The sequence below is a fragment of the Trachypithecus francoisi genome, unplaced genomic scaffold (assembly GCF_009764315.1).
Source record: "Trachypithecus francoisi isolate TF-2019V2 unplaced genomic scaffold, Tfra_2.0 Contig01461, whole genome shotgun sequence".
In the NCBI taxonomy this organism is placed as follows: domain Eukaryota; kingdom Metazoa; phylum Chordata; class Mammalia; order Primates; family Cercopithecidae; genus Trachypithecus; species Trachypithecus francoisi.
The window spans coordinates 5,132,589-5,149,964 of record NW_022681433.1 but is presented as its reverse complement, the minus strand read 5'-3'; the positions used below and the strand labels follow the sequence as shown (position 1 = coordinate 5,149,964).

The 17,376-nt window shown below is 34.8% G+C and overlaps 1 long non-coding RNA gene across 1 annotated transcript in view; it reads right to left on the bottom strand.

Moving 5' to 3' along the window:
- LOC117097096 overlaps nucleotides 1-17,376 on the bottom strand; it is a 203,099-nt gene that overhangs the window by 134,919 nt on the left and 50,804 nt on the right. Inside the window, exon 2 of the long non-coding RNA XR_004442814.1 lies at nucleotides 3,495-3,532. This is a non-coding gene — a long non-coding RNA (uncharacterized LOC117097096). The remainder of the gene's footprint in view (nucleotides 1-3,494; nucleotides 3,533-17,376) is intronic.

Sequence of the window (17,376 nt, the reverse complement as noted above, 5' to 3'; positions counted from 1 at the left end):
AGTTACTATCTGGAGAATAATTATATTAAAGACTTGACCAAAAGGTAATATTGATTTTCTGCATAAAATAGAACTTACCAGAGCCATCATATCTTGAAATTAGATAGGAATTAGCAAGCTCCATGTTGCAAATTGCAAGAAATTAGTATTTCCTGGTGAAGACTTTGAGGCATGGAATGACACAATAAGATTCAATAGGCTGTATGAAAATGACTGATCATGGACAGCAAAAACTCTTCTCAACTCAGGAACTAATAGTTTATCTGGAATGTGCTATAAAGTTACTGAATGCTTTTAAACAGAAAACTGGCATGGTTGAATCTGCATTTTAGGTAAAATAATCTGCTGGCAATGTGAAAGCCTAAATATGAAATGATAAATAGCACGATTTTTTTATTCTAAATGAGGCTACAAAAATCGGAGTGATAATTTCTTCTTCAAATTTTTTGAATCTGTGTGGTTTCACTTTCAAAAACTCACTAATGCCAACTGAATAACATTCAAAGGAAGATTCTAGCCCTCTCATACAAAGCGCACCCCCTTCTCTTTCCCAGAATCATTTGCTGTGCAGTTTCTCAAACCAGTGTCTAAGGACCTCAAGACTCCACCTTCTCCAAAAAATGTCCCCTTTTTTGTCCGTTGGAATACTATTCATCTGCCTTTCTCTCCATTCGATTCTCCTCACCCTTCAGAGTGAATTACTTCTTCCCCTAGTCCCACAGAACTGTTTAAGTCTCTGTTGCACATTTAGTTCATCCAACCTTATATTATAACTAGTTTCATATGCATGACTCTCTCACAAAATTGTAAGTTCTTTGAGTACATTTCTATAACAGTATTTGCATTTCTGACATCACACTCTGATACTTTATACATAGTAATTGTTCAATAATTCTTTAATGAAGAAACCTCTACATATTATATACTTGCTTTTAATGAGGATTTTCTTCCCAAATATGTATGTGTATATAAATTGAGCATATGTAGTCTAGAATGCCTTACCTGTCTTTAGTGCCCAATTTATGCATATAAAATATGGAAATTATATATGTAAGATATAATTTTACATATACATTATATATAATAAATATATACACACCCATAACTTATGTATATAAACTATCACCTATAAAATATGTTACATATGGTCCATATATAGAGAAATAACTTTAGCACTAAGGACATATCTGATATTTTTCTAGACTCTAACGGCTCCACAGGGGCAATATGGACCCCAAGCAGGCCAAATTGATCCTGGGGGACAGAGAAGCGGCACAATGAAAACTCCATTGATATTACATGATTTGTAACCCTCTAAAAAGCCGTAATATACCTGTGGGAATTAAATTTTATGAGGTGAGGCTTATGAAGAAAAAATACCTTAAAAACGCCATATGAGTATAATTAAACAGTTGAGAAACACTGTTTTAGACTCATAGCCGAGGACAGAAAGACAAAATGTCTACTCGAGTGGAATTTATGTTATACAAGGAAAAGACAGTTCAACACATGAATACACAACCAACATTTGAGATTGTGAAAAATTTCCTGAATAAACCAAGTAAATAAAACAGAGATTTGTGTTAGATTAGCAAAGATGCTACTTTAAATTGGAAAGTCATGATTCACCTTTCTACTGATATGACTTTCAGACTGAGATCTAGATGGTAAGAAAGAGTCAAATATATTTTTTAAAGTAGAGGAAGGAAAGTCATAGAAGAATAATCAGTGCAAAATCCCTAAGTTAAAGATTTACTCGTTATATTTAAGGAACAGAAAACCTGGATGGTTGTAGCTTACGAGGAAATAACTGGCATAAATAGTAAGGTCAATAGAAGGTTATTTTTAACATGCAGAGACAACAGTGTGTTTTTAAACTAATGGCACTAATCCAATACTAGAGAGTTAATATAAATATTAGGAGCAAAGGGGAAAATTGCTGGACTGATGTGCTGGGATATAATAGGGAATTAGATCCCAGTGCACAAGTGCGGGATTGATTTTAAATAAAAGCATAAGTATTTTCACCTACCGTATAATAGGTAGGAAGGCAGAGTATGTGTTCAAATGCTGGGTATGTGGATGTGCTCTTCTGATTGTTTATATTTTCTGAGTGAAGTAAGAAGCTAGGTCATCTGCTTAGAGAGAGCACTGGGAAGGAGATATGCTGTGGTCTGAATGTTTGTGCCCTCCCAAAATCCAGATGTTGAATTTTTTTTTTTTTTTTTTTGGGGGGGACAGAGTCTTGCTCTGTCACCAGGAACTGGCATGATTTCAGCTCACTGCAACCTCCACCTCTCAGGTTCAAGTGATTCTCCTGCCTCAGCCTCCCTAGTGGCTGGGACTACAGTCATGTGCCACCACGCCCAGCCAATTTTTTGTATTTTTAGTAGAGACAGGGTTTCACCATATTGGCCAGGATCGTCTCGATCTCTTGACCTCATGCTCCGCCCACCTCGGCCTCTCAAAGTGCTGGGGTTATAGGCGTGAGCCACCGCACCCAGCCCAGATGTTGAAATTTTAACACCTAACACGATGGTATTAGAAGGTGGGCTTCTTGGAAATAATTAGATCAATAGAGTGGAGTCCTCGTGAATGGATTTTGTGCCCCTATAAAAAGATATGAGAGAGTTAACTTTTTGTCTCTCTGCTCTTGTCATGTCAGGATACAATGAGGAAGACTGCTATCTGTAAATCAGGAAGTGGGCCTTCACCAGACACTTGATCTGCCAGCACCCTGATCTTGGACTTCCCAGCCTCCAAATCTCTAAGAAATCAATATTTATTGTGTAAGCCACCCAGTTTATAGTAATTTGTTATAGCAGCTCAAATTGCCTAAGACAAAGTACAAGAAATATGAAGGGTGACTGTAAAATAGTTCTCCAAAAAGAGATGGAAAGTCAATGAACCAGAGAACAGGAAACAATTGCCTGGGACCTAAAAAGAACTTGTTAGAGGTTTATAGTGATGAATTTAAACTGAGAATGTTCATTGTGGTTGTGTATTTTTCTTTAGCCACATTCAGTTGCATGTATAAAAATGTGAAATAGGCAGACATTTGCTTTTAACTAGAGTTGTGGTTTTCTCAAGTAAACATAAAGAAAGAAGAGAAGGACGAAGGGAGTTAACATGAATGCAATGAAATGAGTATTATGATTGTGTGTTTTGAGTTGAACATAGCAGACAAAGCAAGTATCAAAAGGATCAGAATGAAAAGGTAATAGGATCAATGGTTTCCTTAGGTTTAAAGGATTGTAGAAGTTGAAGACAAGGGAGAAGTTTGCCAGAACAAAAAAAGCAGGAGACATCCAGTTTCTGGTTTGGCATTTAAGGAGTTTGAAGTCTTTACTCCCATTATTATAAAAAGTACAAAGTTGAGCAAACTGAAAAATCATGAACTCTTTTTAGATCCTTCAGAGTAATGAGATCATAGTGCCAACTTCTGTCCCAAAATTGAATAAACAGATAATCAGATACAGACAATTGTAACTTACCAGAGCAGAAGTCCACCAGCAGAGAATTCCAAGGGAACCTGCAGAGGGGTAGGAAAACTTGAATTGTAATTGACAAATTGTTAAAAGCTCAGTGTGTACAAGCTTAAGAGATAAAACTCCAGGGAACCAGTCATGAGGCAGTTCTTACACTTGTGTGAGTTGTACTTCCAGGACTCTATGAGGTCCTCACAGTGAGAATGAGGAAAAATCTGCTCATGTTTCTGGCAAGGGGAGGAGAAAAGGAACCATTTTAAAATATATCTGAGCATTCTGTCCTACTTAACAAGGCTTGCCCTCAGGAGAGACTATTTTAGCCTAACGTACCTGGCTACCCTAAGCTAGCCAACTCCAGCTGACTATAGCTTTCCACATGGAGGAAAGGAAATACCCACCTACAGCCCCCTCAAGCCTTCCTGTTCCACTTAAGTGCAGGGGAGTGACTAAAACGCACCGGTAATTTTTGAAGTCCAGGGACACAGACTTCACCAAAAAACTGAATAAACAGTAAGATTAATGATTGTTTTCCCTCCCATATACACACTTTATCATTATATCACTGAAGGTCTATTTACCACAGTTCCTTTTACCTAGTACATCAATTCTTTCAACAAAAATTTTCAAGGCATCCTAAAAGGCAGGCCAGGCATGGTAGCTCACGCCTGTAATCCCAGCACTTTGGGAGGTCGAGGTGGGTGCATCACGAGGTCAGGAGATCGAGACCATCCTGGCTCACACGGTGAAATCCCGTCTCTACTAAAAACGCAAAAAAAAAAAATGAGCCGGGTGTGGCGGCAGGTGCCTGTACACCCAGCTACTTGGGAGGCTGAGGCAGGAGAATGGCGTGAACCCGGGAGGCGGAGCTTGCAGTGAGCCGAGATGGCACCACTGCACTCCAGCCTGGGCAACTGAGCGAGACTCCGTCTCAAAAAAAAATAAAAAATAAATAAAAATAAAAAATAAAAGGCAAAATATACAGTTTCAAAAGACTGAACAAGAATCACAACCAGAGTCGGTATGGCAGAAATGTTGGAATTATCAGATTAGAAATTATTTTTATAACATATGATTGGTATGTTAAAGGCTTTTGTGAAAAAAGTAGACAACATGCAAGAAGAAATCAATAATCTAAGCACAGAAATATAAATTCTAAGAAATAATCAAAAAGAAATGCTAGAGATCAGAAACACTATAAGAGAAAGGAAAATTGCCTAAGATGGGCTCACTAGTAGACTACACTTGACTAAGGAAAACTCTCTGAGAGTGAGTATATGACAGCAGAAACTTGCAGAACTTAAAAGCAAATATTTTAAAAATTGAGAAATAACCCAACAACATAGAATATCCAAGAACTGTGGGACAACTGCAAGAGGTGTAACCGGCAGAATGGGAATACCAGAAACAGAACAAAAAGTGCAAGGAATAGGAGCAATATCTGAGGCAAAAATGGCTGAGCATTTCCCCAAGTTGACAGGAGATATCAAACCACAAATCCAGAAATTTCAGAGAAAACCCATCAGGATAAATGTCATAAAACTGTACCTAGGCATTTAACAATCAAACTTCATAAAGTTGAAGATAAATAAAATCATTTTAAAGAACCTGAGGAATAAAACACCTCACATATGGAGGAGCAAAGATAATCACATATCTTACTTTTCTGTACCCATGTAAGCAAGGGGAGAGTGAAATCAAATATTTAAAGTGTTGACAAAACCAAACAAAAACAAAAACAGAACACCAAACTAGGAGAGCTAGAAGAGAGTAAGATAACATATTCAAAGTGCTAAAAAGAAATAAACTTCAACTAAAAATATTATAGCTGGTAAAGTTGTCCTTCCAAAATGAAGGTGAGATCAAGACTTTTTCAGATATAGAAAACTGAGGAAGTCCATCACTATTAGACTAGCCTTACAAGAAATGCTAAAGGGAGCTTATCAAGTTGACGCTGAATAAAAGCATGAAAAATTATGAAAGTAAAAATCTCACTGTAAAGGTAAACTTAACCATATAGTCAAATTTAGCATAATCTAATACTGTAAGAGCAGCAAGTAAATTCTTTTAAAATCCAACATAAAAGTTAACAAATAAATAATAATAATTATTATTATTATTATGAGATGGAGTCTTGCTGTGTCATCCAGAGCAAGGATTGCTTGAGCCCAGGAGTTCAAGACCAGACTGGGCAACACAGCAATACCTCATCTCTACTAAATAAATAAAAAATAAATTGTCCAGGTGTGGTGGTGAGCACCTGTGGGCCCAGCTACTTGGGAGGCTGAAGTAGGATTGCTTGAGCCCGGAGCTTGAGGCTGCAGTAAACTATAATGGCACCACTGCACTCCAGCCAGGGCAACAGAGTTAGATTCTGTTAAAAAAAAAAAAAAAAAAAAAACCTGTGCATATGGTTACCAAAAGAGAACAGCAGTGGCTTTGTGTATGTCAGATAAAATAGACCTTAAGTCAAAAACTGTAAAGAGAGACAAAGGAGGTCTCTATATTGAAAAAAGTTCAATTATCCCTGCATCCACTGTCAGAGCACTTAAATATATAAAGCAAATATTGACAGAACATTTAAAAAAAAGACAGAAATACAATAGTAAGGGAACTTTAATACTGTACATTTGACAAATCAATAAATCATTCCTATAGAAAATTAATAAGAAAACAGTGGACTTGAACAACACTAATGAACAAATAAAACTGAACATATGTAGAAATTCTACCCAACAGCTGCAGAATGAACAATCTTTTCAAATGCACAGATAACTTTCAGGATAAATATTTCAGAACACTAAGCAAATGTTGACAAATTTTAAAAGGTTAAAATTGTATCAAGTATCTCTCCTAACCACAATGGTATAAAACCAGAAAACAACAAGTGGAAGAATTTTGAAAAATTCACAAATATATGGAAATTAAATAGCAAGCTTCTGAAGAACCAATTTGTAAAAAAGGAAAGGGAGGGAGGGAGGGAGATAGATAGATAGATATCTTGAGGCAAAGGATCAGAAAACCATAACACACTAAAATGTGAGATGCAAAAATAGCAGTTATAAGAGGAAAGATTATAGTGACAAATGCCTAAATATAAAAAGAAAAGAGATCTCAAAAAACAACCTAACTTTACATCTCAAGAAAATAGAAAAAGAAGAACAAACTAAGCCCGAAGGTAGCAGAAGAAAATAAATAATAAATATCAGAGCAGAAATAATGAAGTAGTGACTAGAAAAATAATAGAAAAGATTAATGAAACTAAGAGTTTCTTTTTAGAAAATAAAGTAGGCAAACCTTTACCTTGACTAATAAAAAAAGAAAGGGAACTGAAATAAAATTATGAAAGACATTACAACTGACACCACAGAAATACAAAGTATTATGAGATTACTATGAACAATTATATAACAACAAATTGGATAATCTAGGAGAAATGGATAAATTCCTAGAAACCAACTAAGACTGAATCATGAAGAAATGGAAAATCTGAACAGACTGATAATGAGTAAGGAGACTGAATTTGTAATCAAAAACTTCTCAACAAAGAAAATCCCGGGAACTGATGCCTTTATAGGCTAATTCTACCAAATATTTAAATAATTGATTCCAGTACTTCCAACTCTTAAAAATTGGAGAGGAAGAACACTTCCAAACTCATTTTGTGAGTCCAGCATTACTCTGATACCAAAGCCAAACAAATACTGCAATACAAAAATTATAAGACAGTATCCCTGATGAACATGGATGCAAAAATCTTCAAAAAAAAAAGACTAACAAACCGAATTCAGCAGCACATTAAAAGGATCATACACCATGATCAAGTGAAAATTATCCCTGGAAAGCAAGAGTGGTTTAACATACAGAAATCAATAAAGGTGGTGCACAATGACACAATAAGTGAAAACAATCACATAATCATCTCAATAGATGCAGAAAAACGTACTCAACAGAATTCAAGATCCTTTCATGATAAAAACTCAGTAAATAATCTAATTTACAGAAGAAATATACCTCAACATAATAGAAGGCATATACGACAAAGACACATGTAATTTTGTATTCGATGGTAAAAAGCTGAAAGTTTTTCCCCTAAGATCAGGAAAATGACACAGAACCTGACTCTGGCTACTTATATGCAGTATTGTACTATAAGTCCTGGCCAGACTAATTTGGTAAGAAAGAGAAATAAAAGGCATCCAAATCAAAAAAAAAAGTAAAATCGTCTCTTTGTATATGACATAATTTTTTATACAGAAAAGAATTCCTAAACACTTCACCAAAAAAACTGTTAGAACTAATAAACCTCATACAGTTGTAGGATACAAATGGTTTTCCATCACATAAAAAAGTTCTTTACAGCAAAGAAAAAAAATATAAAATGAACAAGCAACTTAGAAAATGAGAAAAAAATTGCGAATCACAATCTTACAAGGGGTTAATATCTGAAGTATATAAAAAACTGTAAAAACTTAATAGCAAGAAAAATAATCTGATTGAAAAATGGGCAAAGGACCAGAACAGACATTTCTCAAACGAAAATATATGAATGACTAACATGTATATGAAAAAAGCAGTTACGATCACTAATCATCAGGGAAGTGTAAATTAAAACCACAAGGAGGCAAAATCTTATTAGAATGGATATATCAAAAAAGACAGAAGATAAACGTTGGCGAAAATGTGGAGAAAAGGGAAACTTGGTACATAGTGGTGTGAATTTGAATTAGTATAGTCATTATGGAAAACAGTATGGAGGTCCTTCAAAAAACTAAAAATAGAACTAACACATGATCCAGCCGTCCCACTTCTGAATGCCTATCCAAATGTAGTGAAGTAAGTATGTTAAACAGATACCTGCATTCCCATGTTCACTTCAACATTATTCACAACAGCCAAGATATGGAATCAACTTAAGTGTCCATCAATAGATGAATGTATAAATATTATACACACGCAACCACACACAATAGAACACTATTTATCCTTAAAAAATGAGGAAATTCTGTTATTTACAACAACATGGATGAACCTGGAGGACATTAAGCTAAGTGATAAAAGCCAGGCACAGAAAAACAAATTCTCTACGATCTCACATATGTGTAGAATTGAAAATCATCTAACATTTAGAAGCAGAGTAGAATGATGGCTGCCAGGGCTGGTGGTGAGGGAAATGGAAAGATGTTGGTCAAAAGGTACAAATGTTCAGTTATGCAGGATGAATAATTTCTGGAGATCTAACAAACACATGGCAGCTAGAGTTAATAAAATTGCACTGGATACTTGAAATTTGCTGAGTCAATTTTAAATATTCTCATCACATACACACAAAAAGGTAACTGTGATGAATATGCTAATTAACTTGATTGTGGTAATCATTTCATCATATATATGTGTGCATATGTGTATATATGTAGATATCTCAAAACATCAAGTTGTATACCTCAAATATATACAATTGTTATTTGTCAATTATACCTTAGTAAATTTGTAAAGTAATAAACGCAAAACATTCTAATCAAAAGGCAGAGGTGGCAGAATGGATAAAAAATAATAGCATAACTATATGGTGGCTATAAGAGATACAACTTAGATTCAAAGAGACAAATAGGTTGAAAGGGTAGAAAATGATATTCCAAATAAACTGTAATCAAGAGAGTTGGAATGGCTATACTAACATCAGACAAAATAGACTTCAATTAAAAAACTGTTTCTACAGGAAGGACATTTTATATTGATAAATGGGTTAATCCACCATGAGGAGATAATAAGTTTAAGCATATATTCAGTAACTTACCTAGCCCGAAAATAATGAAATAAAAACTGACAGAATATAAGGGAGAAATAGATAATTCCATAATAATAGTTGAAGATTACAATACTCACTTCCTGTAATGGATACAGACCATATAGACAGAGATAAACAAGGAAAAAGAAGACTTCAAAAATGCTATAAACTAACTAGATGTAACAGAAATCTGGAAAACACTGCTACCAACACAGAAGATTATATACATTCCACTCAAGTACACAAGAAACATTCTCCAGGATAGTCTATATTATAAACCATAAAACAAGTCTTGATGAATTTAGATCATTATGCATATGAATTACCCATATACACAGAGATAAATAAGGAAAAGACTTCAACAATGCTATAAACCAACTACACATAACAGAAATCTGTAAAACACTGCAACTAACACAGAAGATTATATACATTCCACTCAAGCGCACAAGAAACATCCTCCGGGATAGTCTATATTATAAACCATAAAACAAGTCTTGATGAATTTAAAATCATTGAAATCATACAAAATATGTTCTCTGACGTATAACAGAATACAAATAGAAAAAAAATAACTAAAGAAAATTTGAAATATCACAAGAATGTGGAAATTAAACAATACACTACTAAATAACCAATGGTTCAAAGACATATCACAAAAGAAATGAGAAAATACTTTGAGATGAATGACAAGGTGAATAAAATATACTAAAAATATTGGGATGAGGCTGAAGCAATGCTTTGAGAAGACATCATAGCTGTAAGTGACTATTTTAAAAAGAAGGAGGACTAGAGCAGAAATAAATAAAATAGAGCATAGAAAAACATATGGAAAAAATTAAGAAAGCCAACACTTGGTTCTTTGAAAAGTTCATCCTGTAGCTAGACTTACCAAAAAAAAAAAAAAAAACAAGAAAACAAACAAACAAAACCTCAAATTGCTAAAACCAGGAATTATAGAGAGGAAGGGATATTACCACCAATCTAACATACATGAAAGGATTATAAGGTAATATGAAAAACCATATGCCAACAAACGAGATAACCTAGAGGAAAGACAAATTCCTAGAAAGACAAACTACACAAAGTTGCTCAAGAAGAAATAAATACTCTGAATAGATATATAACAAGTATACAAGAGTTTGAATTAGTAATCAAAAAAAAATTCCCACAAAGAAAAATCCAAGGTGAGATAGCTTTACCAGTGAGTATTACCAAGTTTTAAAAATATTTAATATCAATCCTTCATGAGATTAAAAAAAAAAAAAAAAGAAAAACTGGAAATACTTTCTAAAACATTTGATGAAGCTAGTGTTACCCTGATACTAAAACCAGACAAAGGTTTCAAGAGAAAATAAAACAATAGTATTTAATATTTGTGAATACAGATACTAAAACATTGAACAAAATACTAGAAAATCCTTATTCAGCAACATATAAAAATAATTATGCACCAAGGATATAACCAAGTAGGATTTTTCTAAAGTATGTGTTGTTGTTTCAAAATATGAAAACCAATTAAAGTAGAAACATATTAATATAAGAACACAATCCATATTATCATCTTAATAAACTCGGAAAATCATTTAACAAAATGCAACACATTTTCATGATAAAAAACAATTTAAATACTAGCAATATGAAGGAACTTCCTCAATCTGCTAAAGGATGCCTACGAAAAACCCATTGTTATCATCATACTTTATAATGAGACTGAAAATCCTCCTCTTAAAATCAGGAGCAAGACAAGGATGTCTGTTCTAACTATTTCTAATCAACATTGTACTGAAAGTTCTGACATAAAAATTAGGGAAGAAAGATAATAATAAGTAAAACATCTAAATTACATATGAAGAATAATACTATCTCTACTCTCAAGGATAATCTTACACATTGAAATCCCTAAGAAACGCACGCATACAAAAAATAGTGGAGCTAATAAACAAGTTCAGCTACATTGCAAGAACAATATTTTAAAAATCAATTGTATTTCTATATACTAGCAAAAAATCCTAAAATGAAATTAAAACAATTCAATTTATATAGCATCAAAAATACTTGAAGTACAAGATTTGTGCACTGAAATCTGCAAACCATTGTTGAAAGAAATTAAATATATTGAAAAATTAGTATGCTGAAAGACCTACATAAATAGCAAGACATTCCACATTTATGGATTGGGAGACATAATAAGCTAGCAAAACTCCCTAATTTGACCTACACCCTCAATACAAGTGTTATCAAAATCCCAGTCATGTTGAACTAAGAAAATAAGGATAACACCCAGTTGATTATAAAACTCACAATAGAAAGAATGTGAGTCCTTGAACCTTAGTTTATGTGTGTGCTTTCTCCCTTCAAGTCCTTTGTTTAAATTTATTGACTGTGAGTTTGATGTTGTCAGGGTATAATAATGAACAAAATTAATAAATAATAAATCTCTATTATATGGGCTCCCAAAACTTACTCATAGATGTCCAAACTGTGGCAAATAATTTTCTGCAGATTCAAACTCTGGGAAAACTATACTATCTCCTAAATCACTAACGAATGAGTACTTAGAGACATTCATGCTTAGTTTTGCATATCAAATGTAAATGTAAGTGAGAAAGTAAAGCTATTGTCAAAGTAAGACGCTAAGAAATAAATCCCAAGGCACTCCAGAAAATAAAGTGTACTTTATTCAGACTTTACCAACATTGAAAGAAAGGAACATCAATAAAGGAAATAAGTCTTAAGTTGAAACCTGAAATAAAAGTAAGAATTTTCATAGCAGAAAAGGCAAAGCAATAAAAGAAGGAAGAAAAGAAGGCATGGAATACGACCAACTATAAAGGGGCAAGCAGAAGAAAACAATATAGTTGGCTAACAAACACCTCAGGATATAATGTCAAATAATTTATACCACTTATTTTTGCATGCCCAACTTCATGGTTTCATTTGCTATGTGTATTCTCCAAAATCCAAAGCATGTCGTCCCAGTCCAGCTGTTTCTAAAAGACTGCAGAGGGATATAAACAAGGGCCCACTGCCTATTACAATGGCAGATCTCAAAGAATTTCAAATCAGCACGTCAAAGCCAGTATTTCTTACCTGCTTCTTTCCAACTCTCTCTTCTCCAAAATGTGCTTCCTATTTTCCTTTTCTTTCCTTATTATTTTTTGTTTGTTTCTTTGTTGTTTGTTTAGGCCCTGGTCATTTATTTCCTTGATTACAGTGACAGCCACCTAACTGGTCTCTGGTCTCTAACTCCAAATATATGGGTCTAGACCTTTATTGGAATCACAGAACTACTCTCTCTAATGAGAGTAATAGATGCTTTCCCAGCAAAAATGTACATATGCACTTAACATGGAAAACTTTGCCTACAATTTTGAAAGGATTACGTATCCATGAGTCTCATCGTTAAGCCTTTTACCAGTTATTGGACACCAGGTTAACAGTTCCTAGGTTAAATTACTCTCGAAACTTCTATCAGAATAATCCCAAGGAAGTAAATCTATAGGGAGACTATTCTACATGATAAAATTCAAAATCTTTGACACAGCATAGAAGGCCTATCAGTTGCCATTCTCCACATGTCCAGCCTTTAATTTGTTACTTATCCTCTTCTCTGGTATGAACCACTGTAATTTTCTAAAAAGTAGCTCCCTGATACTGTCACTACTTTACTGACTCTGTTCTCACTGTTGGAAAAGTCCTCTATTTTCATCGTTGACATGCTTTCTCATGTTGTTCAGGCATTATATTCTCCAATTAGATATTATCAAATTTCTTTATTTCACTTCCATCCGCTACCTGGAATAGTTGTCACTCCTGTAAGCAACATCTGTTCTGGTGGTTAACTCCAGAGTGGACCTGTGGGTGTTCGTATAAACTCTCCCAAATCCATGAATGATTAACTGGAAGCTTTCTACGTTTACTTTTCTTGAGAGGGGTGGTAGAATGCTTTGACAGGCAAAAGTCGTCCTTCCCTTTCTTCTCTACAGGGAAATAAAAGGAACGTTTCTGAACATTTCTGATCACAAACACTGTTTTTTCCATATAGCGTATGGGTGTTGCATCATTTTCCCTTCCTTCTCTAAACCTCTAAAAAAGAAGGGGGAAAAGGTATAACAGACGTAGTTGTGCTGCCTTATACTAAGTCCTTCAAGAAATATTTTCTCCAATTCTTAATGTCAGTTTTTAGCTCAGGGTGGGGGTACCAACTGACTGTCTGTGTTCGGCTATCTTTGCCATTTAATCCCCCAGAACCTTCCTTTCTGGTCGTTGTGTCTCATCAAGTCCCTTGTTAGTGCGGTTTTTTTCCTCCTGCAGATAACATGCAACTTCATAAGACTCACATCAATTCATAAGGTTTGATAGAGAACACAAACCAGGCCATCCCAGTGTAATGCTCCATTTATTCCTATAAGCATCTATGCACAAATGTTTCTGTCCACCCTAGGTCCAAACCCCAAATCTCTCATCCATATTGTCAGGTAGGTTCTATTTTTCCAAACATTCCTGAAGTAGCAATGGAACATATTCAATTCAAACCCAGATCCTCACTACAGAGCTATTACAGCATTTGCCACATTGCAATGTAATATGTCTGCTTCATGGAGTATGATCTCATTAAGGCTAACAACTTCAGATATTAATTCAATGTCTTAAAGCATCCAGCACATAATTAGCACATAGGGCTTAGAATAGTGGTTAGAAACAAATTGTTGGGAAAATGAAATAAGATAATGTTTATAAAACAGTGCCTGGCATATAGTGGGCATTTAGTAAACATTAGCTTATTCTAGTAGGCAATGATTACATGCTTGCTGATTGTCAAGGATAAAGGTAAAAGAAGTTTTACAATATCTTTAATTTTTTAAAATGTTATCTAACTGTAACAATATCCAACACATATTTGTCTAGTTCTAGTTTACAAATTTAACTTTTTTTTAAGACTCCAGGTGTCCATGTGTCTTAAACAAAGACATTTCTCAGTAGGCATTCTTATAAAATAGAAAGTCTCACTGAGAATTACAAAACTGTAATAGCCTACACCTTTTTACAGCTGGGCACCATTTCCTGAGGCTATACAGTATGTACTGCAGAGAAAGGAACAGAAAGAAAGCTGACATCTTAAAATTATATCACTAAAAGCATTAACAGCCTCAGGCAAAGGAACAAATGAAAATTTATAATGAATGTAAGAAATACAATGAATTGAAGACATGAACAGCAACAGTAACAAAAGTATGAGAACTGTAGAACAACTTGGCAAATATCTATATATCTGCTGCAGAAAAAAACTAAGACAACCTATGGGAATGCATGCCAGGATATATTTGGGTAAACTGATCACTGATCAATGGTTTTGGTAACTTTTTATAAAGCTGATATAGATCAGAATTATGACTTTTCAACTGTGTGTGTGTGTGTGTGTGTGTGTGCGTTTGCAGTATAACCTTTAAAAGAATTTATATGTAAAACTTACATACAATGCCACTATATAAGACAGGTAAGTGAGCAAAACTATTACAGTCCTTTTTGCTTACATTCCTGCTTCCCAATAACCCATCATCCATAGAGTTCCCAAAGTATATCAGGTGACTTTCCTCTTTTACTTAAAACCACCCCCATGTTTGTAATGAACAGAGACTACGAAGGTGATATCTTACCTTGTCCTACAGAACCCCATAAGATCTGGTCTCTTCCAATTTTTCTAACTTTATCTCCTCCCCTGTACCCACTGTCTGCAAGGCTATGGGTACCATCACTCTCTACCGTATCAAGCTCAAATATTTGTTCAGAATTTTGCACTGGCTCCTCCCTCTGCCTGAAACATTCTTCTATATCATTTGTGTACAGCTGGATTATTCCTATCAATGTATTCTTTATCTAAATGTTACCTCCTAGGAGAAACCTTTCCTCACCACCAAAATAAAGAATCCACCCAATCACATTCAATGATCACACCCCTTTTTAACTCTCCACACAATACTTACCACTAGTGTCTTTTCATTTTTTTATTTCATTCTCTCTTCATCCAGTATGTGTACTCTATGAGAATAATAACTTTATCTCTTGTATTCACTTGTCTAGCAACAGTATCTCGAATAGTGCTTGGTACAGTAAGGACTGAATGAATGTAGGAATGAATGAATGAATGATGAGTGGGCTCATCTCTTTATCCTTGTATACTGTATTTCTTTGTTTTTGCCCTCCTTGCTTTTATTTTCCTACCTTTTCATTCTGTCAGATTTTTTTCAAGTACTCTGAAAAATTTTTTAAATGTGAACTTTTTCCAAATTCTTCCACGTTCTCAGAAAGAGGAATGCTAGCCCTATTAATAGAGAAATGCTATGCTTATTTGTTGAGATGAATCAGTTTCCATGTTAAGACACAGCATCCCATAGTTGTGAGTGCCCATTGCTTCTCTTCTATATGAAAACATTTTCTGTTACGTAAACATGAGTTTTCAACCATAGCAATAGACAAAGACTGTGATCACTGTCAGTAGTCTCATCTTCTCACATTAAAGATAATGAGAAACTGATTTGCTCCCGGCAGATCAGTTTGTTCCTTTAGCTTTACTGAGATAGCAAGATGTGGAAGGAAACCAGATGGCTGTGACTAGGAGGAGAAATGGCACTGGAAAATAAAAAATGCATCAATGCAAATTTTGTGAGAAATACTGAATATTTGCAGATGATTTTTTTACTCCTGTCTCCAGTTACATAAATTTTGAAGATATACATGATAGCTGTGCTATTTCCATATTTTTAAAAATTACTCTAAACATATCAAGGGATTTTATTCTGAAAAAGGCAGTTTATTGATCATGGTATATTTATATTTTCAAAATTCCTGTTATGTGGAAGGGAAACTGGAATCATGCATATGTGAATTTTTAGTTCCTTTTGGCTCCCCTTTTAGTCCTGTGACCTTGGGTAGCTTAATGTTTCTGAATCTCATGTTTTTATTCTGTAAATAAATATAAACAATTGGTCATAACACAAGATAGTATACACAGTAGATGCTCGGAAAGTACTAAAGAATTCTTGCTTCTAGATGGAAAAGTAGAGACATGGAATGTTTATGATGTAATAATATATTTAAAACATTTTTATTTTTAATTCAAGAGCAGATACATCTCAGCTCTTTTAACAGCCATTGGCGTCTTTACAAAATTTAAACCCCATCCAACCTCTGTCTTCAAGGAATATAACTCTAAACTATTTTAAATTAAGTTATTTGGCCATGTACTGAATCCTTCATACTGTGGCTACTTTTGTTCAATTTGGTATAATATTCTTATCAATATACTTTTATCAAAAAAATCTTCACATGAATCCTTGGTTCCATAAACTCATGCCTGCTCAAAAGCCGCTATAAGCTGTACCTTTTCTTTCTTGCTTTTTGTTTTGTTTTGTTTTTGAGATGGAGTTTCACTCTTGTTGGAATGCAATGTCCCAATCTCGGCTCACTGCAAACCTCCGCCTCCCAGGTTCAAGCGATTCTCCTGCCTTAGCCCCCGAGTAGATGGATTACAGGCATGTGCAACGCCCGGCTAATTTTTGTATTTTTAGTACAGACAGGGTTTCTCCATCTTGATCAGGCTGGTCTCGCACTCCCAACCTCAGGTGATCCGCCCACCTCGGCCTCCTAAAGTGCTAGGATTACAGGCATGAGCCACTGTACCCAACCTTTTTCTGTTTTTTTTTTTTTTTTTTTTGCGACGGCGCCATCTCGTCTCACTGCAAGCTCCACCTCCCGGGTTCACACCATTCTCCTGGCTCAGCCTCCCGAGTGACTGGGACTACAAGGGCCCACCACCACGCCCGGCTAATTTTTTGTATTTTTAGTAGAGACAGGGTTTCACCGTGTTAGCAAGGACAGTCTCTATCTCACCTCGTGATGCCCCCGCCGCGGCCTACCAAAGTGCTGAGATTATAGGCTTGAGCCACCACGCCCTGCCTCTTTCTTGCTTCTTTAAACTCTCCCACTTTACTTCACCCTTAAATAACGGCATATTTATATGCCGTTATTTTCCTTCCTTAAACAAAATTCACGAATTCGTGTATCTTTCTAGTTATTAGCATATCTCTAGTCCTCTTCACA